At 44.8% G+C, this 5430-nt stretch overlaps 1 pseudogene across 1 annotated transcript; it reads right to left on the reverse strand.

Annotated features, from left to right (window-relative positions):
* Positions 1-442: 442 nt before the first annotated feature.
* Positions 443-1064, reverse strand: LOC103724500 (annotated as a pseudogene). The gene is made up of 2 exons (XR_001872130.1): positions 920-1064; positions 443-840 (listed from the first exon to the last, which is right to left on the reverse strand). The product of XR_001872130.1 is annotated as an ADP-ribosylation factor 1-like (transcript).
* Positions 1065-5430: the final 4366 nt, after the last annotated feature.

The following is a 5430-nucleotide window of genomic DNA, read 5'->3' on the forward strand; positions in this document are numbered from 1 at the left end:
ACCAGCATTCAGGCCATTACTGCAAAGCCTACACTAGGCATAGTCTCCCTTCTGTGTATTTGAGTGTTCTTGTCTTGTATTTTAACTATTTTAAAAAATGCACTGAATTTAGGTTAAAAACCAACCACCAAATGGATCCCAACACCAGCCTATAGCCAAATGGCTCCTGGAGGAGCTCCCTTCTCAGTACTAACAGTTGATTCTCTTTTTACAATAAAAAAGCTAAGTAATATTGCATAGGAGTACCAGAAACTGCCTTAGTGGAAACAGAAACTATTTACATTAAATAAAATCCTGGCTTCAGGCTGCACCTGTGCGATGCATACTGTGACCAACCCATGGAGAGAGCTTCTGGCACTCAGGACCACAGAGTTGCACGTTTACCACATGAGAGGAAAGTGGAGGGTGGAGAAGAGGAAGTGGGGGGAAGGATGGGGTCTGGTTCACTTCTGGTTCTGGAGCTGATTGGACAGCCAGTCTAGTCCTTCATAGAGCCCATCCCCACTGGTGGCACAGGTGGCCTGAATGTACCAGTTCCTGTGGCGTAGACAGTTCAGCCCCAGCTTGTCTGTGATTTTGGCCACTTTCATGGCATTGGGAAGGTCCTGCTTGTTGGCAAACACCAGGAGAACAGCATCCTGGAGGTCATCCTCAGCCAACATTCTCATGAGCTCCTCACAGGCCTCGTTACCACACACTTTGTCATTGCTGTCCACTACAAAGATCAAGCCTTGAGTATTCTGGAAGTAGTGACACCAGAGAGGCCAGATCTTGCCCTGGCCACCCATGTCCCACACGGTGAAGCTGATGTCTCGTACTCAGTGGTCTCCACATTGAAACCTGGAGGCAAGGTTGTAGCTGAGGGCCCTTGGCACTTGGGACCCCCAGGCCTCAACCCCAACCCAGCCCAGCTTCTCACCAATGGTGGGGATGGTGGTCACAATTTCACCCAGCTTCAGTTTGTATAGAATTGTCTTTCCTGCAGCATCTAGGCCCACCATGAGAATGTGCATTTCTTTCTTGCCAAAAAGGCCTTTGAAGAGGTTTGCAAAGATATTCCCCATGCTTGTGGATAGGTGGAAGTGATTCCCCCACAACACATACACACATACACACACACACACACACACACACACACGCACACACGCACGCACGCACGTATGCGTGCACACACACACCCCACAATTAATAAGTGGTATTTAAAATATGTTACTTTTCAAATGTTGCAAATTATATAGAAATAAATCGAGTATTGTATTGTGTTGTGTTGTATTTGAGACAGGGTCTCCCTATAGCCCCAGCTGGCCTAGAACTTGCTATGCAGACCAGGCTGGCCTTGAGTGATCCACCTGCCTCTGCCTCCCAAGTGCTGGGGTTAAAGGCATGAGCCACCTCACCTGGCAAAATTAATGGTTTTTAATATTGAGCTTGTGGCTAGTAGATTTGGTACATTCACTTGCTAATGTCAGTGGATTTTTTGGCTTTCCTAATATGTGTGCATGCCACCTGCGAAAGAAAAAAGACCAAAGAGATAGCTTTTTTGCTTCCTTTCCAATTTTCTTTTTTTAAAAATTTATATATTTTTTACATGTATGAGTGTTATGCCTGCATGTGTGTAAGTGCATCCATGTAATGCAGCACCTCCAGGGGACAGAATAGCATGTTGGATCCCTTAGAACTGGAGTTACAGATGGTTTTTAGCCGCTATGTGGGTGCTGGGATTCAAACCCAAGTCTTCTGCAAGAACAGACAATGCTCTTAACTGCTGAGTCATCTCTCCAGCCCCTCCAATTTTCTTTTATTTTTCTTGAGTTATTGCATTGGTTAGAACATTTAGTGAAATGTTAAATTGAGAAGTAGAGATAGTAGACATTTTGATTTTGTTCTCAAATTCAGAAGAAGCATCTCATACCACTGAGGTGGATGTTAGTGATAGTGTTTCATTGATGTTATGAGAAAAAATACCAACAAAGTCTCTCTAAAACCCAATTACCCATCAAATGAATTTACGTGGCAATGAGAAAGAATGACTTCTTGCTGTAGTCAGCAATATGGTGCATCTCATGGATTCAACAGCAACTTAAAAAAATCCATGAACAAGAGCATCCTCTGAGTCCCCTTAAGAGAAGCTCGAGCAAAGGTGGAACTCCGCCAATGAGTGGTTTCTGAAGTAGGAGACTGGTGATTTGAATGAGAATGTCCTCCATAGACTCCAGGTGTTAGGACATTTTGTCCTCAGTTGATGGCACTGTTTTGGGAGGTTTTAGGAGGTGTGGCCTTGCTGGAGGAAGCACATCCATCACTGGGGGCAGGCTTAAAGAGTTCTTAAGGCTTGCCAGATTTCCAGTTTCTCTCTGCTTCCTGTGCCTACTTGAAGATGTGATTGCTCAGTTTTCTGCTCTGACAACCTCTGCCACCATGCCTCCCTAGTCATTGTGGATTCTAATCCCTCTGGAATCATAAACTCAAACTCTTTCTTCTATAAATTGCCTTGATCATGGCGTTATACCACAGCAACAGAAAAGTAACTAATACAGAGGTTATCAGGGAAAGGCAAGAAAGCCTCTTGGGGAGCTGGAAATGTAACACATGTTGATCTCAGTGGTGGGTACAGATGTCTATATACAAGTAAAAATTCATGGAGCTGGGGCTGGAGAGATGGCTCAGCGGTCAAGAGCACTGATTGCTCTTGCAGAGGACCCGGGTTCAATTCCCAGCACCCGCATAATGGCTACGAACCATCCTTAACTCCAGTTCCAAGGGAATCCCAAGCCCTCTTCTGACCTCCATGGCATTGCACAACAAGGGTGCACTCACGTACATGCAGGCAATACACTCATACACATAAAGTAAAAATAATGAATAAAAAAAGTTTTTTAAAAAATTCATGGAGCAAGGCTGTGGGTGTGGCTCAATGGGAGAGCACTCACCTAACATGCACCAGGTCCTGGGTTCAATCCCCAGAGTCACAGAATTTTTTTTTCTTGGAGTATGTTGCAGGAACTCTTTCCCTGGGAGACATAAACAATGTCTACCCCCTCTTTACAGGGCATCAATGACAGTCTAAAGTATAATTCCATCAGTATCCAAGATCCCTAGACAGCATATAACAGGATTATAGGCTTTCCCCGCCACATTCACCCAGTTTATTGGTAATGGGCATTGAACCTCAGGCCTCATGTATGCTAGGCAAATATTTTATCAGCTGAGCTGCATTCCTACCCCTATGCCCCTATACCTTACTTTTTGTTTTTGACAGGGTCTCCTTATAGCTCCAACCAGCCTGGAACTCACTAGGTAGACCAGACTGGCCTTGATCCCACCTGCCTCTGCCTCCTGAGTTCTGCCATTAAAGGCACGTACCACCACACCTAACAGCAAGATCAATTTTTATTCTATACTCAGTACTGTTTTATATTTTTACCATGCATCAATTTTATTTGTTAAAAAATTAAAAGTTGGGGTAGGAAAGGAAGGAAGGGGGAGTGGCAGAGCATCTCCAGGTGGCCTGGTTCTGGAGAGCAAGTTCCCAGTTGAGAATAGATCAGAGCAGGCAGCCCAGGCCCCAGGGACTCTTGGTGACAGGGATGCCTGATGTCCTTGTCACTTCTGCCTCCACTGCACCCACAGCGATAGTAAGAACAAGTTGCATTAAAGTCGTGCCATACCCTGGGCGCACTGTGGTGTACCAACTTGGAATTTTCAACAGCTTCTCCAGCACACTGCAAGAATTTAGAGGTCTTTGTCTTTGGGCTAAACTAGCTATCATTGAAATGAAAGTGAGGCAGAAGTTGAGAAATAGTCCTAGGGCCTCCTTGTGGCTCCAGAGCACCGAGGCACAAGGAGGCAGGATGGGTGGTCATGAGACCTAGACCTGGCTGTCTGGGTTTAAATCCTGTCTTCTCCATGAAGACTTCAAGGCTCTGGAGGTGCGGGGCAGCACCATTTCTCCTGTATACAATGACACAGTCCACCACTGAGGGTCCCAGTGAGAACAAAGGGTGTTGGTCTAGGAGTGTAAGCCATGGTCAGCACAGTAGCACACAGCAGCTGTTAAGATCTTGCATCTTATTTCAGTTCACAGCGTATGCTGTGAACACTCTGATACGCCAAAGCTTAGACAAAATGTCTGTAAGGGCCAGACAATGGAGTCTCTGATTCAAGCCTAGAATTTGATCTGCTGTATCAGATTTTCTAAATTCTGTCCCAAGGAATGCTTACTATCCTATCAGAATTTTCAGTTGTTCCTCTAACACAGGAGTTTGTGACCAATGACTTTAGGAGACATGGAGCTAAGTAAAGTTCAACAGGTTATTTACTATAGAACTTAGCAGAACCTTTAATGTGCTCATGCATCTGATATGGCTCAAAGTGAAGAACCATTTCCCAAACCACTTGACAAGTCAACAAGTTCCTTTTGACACCTGGAGGGAAATTAGGATTGCACGGACCCTGGTTGTAGATATTCCAGGCTACGCTATACTGCAGGCATAAGGAGGATACAGAACTGTTCAATATCCACTTCTAGTTCAGTCTCCATCGAAGAGAGCATCTCCAAACCAGAGAGTGCAGAACACTCTGGGAGAAGTATTAAATGGGGAGCCGTGAGCTGTGGAAAGAATGAATGCTGAGGCAAAAGCAGGATCTAAATTCGGACCCTGACTCCCCCAGTTCGGGAAGGGCGTTTGTTTGCTTAGAACCCATTTCCTTGGTAATTATCATCTACTTCATTTGGTTGATTGAAGATATGCATGCCAGTGGGTCTGCTGTGTGAAAATTTCCTGGGAAGACATGAATAAGCATTTACTCACCCCAGAAAGGGCAGCAATGAAAAGTGTGATTCCACTGCTTACACATGTGGGTGAAGGGTTACTTGCAAGCAGTGAACTGGCTCATCTGGTAAAGGCACTCACCATCAAGCCTGCCCGCCTGAGTTTGATCCCCAGGACCCCCATGGTAAAAGCAGACACTTGACTCCAGAAAGCTGTCTCCTGACCTCCACTCCTGTGCCATGGCCTATGAACACACACACACACACACACACACACACACACACACACACGTGAGTAAATAATGTAAAAGGAAAAAAAGAAAGAAAAAAGAAAGAGAAAGAAAGGAAAGAAGAAAGGAAGAAAGAAAGAAGAAAGAAAGGAAGGAAGAAAGAAAGAAAGAAGAAAGAAAGAAAGAAAGAAAGAAAGAAGAAAGAAAGAAACTGCTTGGTGGGTTCCATCCAGTGAGAGAACTTGTGTTAAAAAAGAAAGGAGGAAAGAAAAAAGAAAAAAGAAAGAAAGAAAGAAAGAAAGAAAGAAGGGAAGGAAGAAAAAGTGGCAGGCATGGGGGTTTTGCTAGCGTGCCCCCTAGAGATGTGTGTGTTAAAGGTGGAGGAGCCAATGTGGAAGGTTGTCACTGGCACTGTCAGTTGGAGCCAAG

The sequence above is a fragment of the Nannospalax galili genome, unplaced genomic scaffold (genome assembly GCF_000622305.1).
Source record: "Nannospalax galili isolate Female #2095 unplaced genomic scaffold, S.galili_v1.0 scaffold8, whole genome shotgun sequence".
In the NCBI taxonomy this organism is placed as follows: Eukaryota; Metazoa; Chordata; class Mammalia; order Rodentia; family Spalacidae; genus Nannospalax; species Nannospalax galili.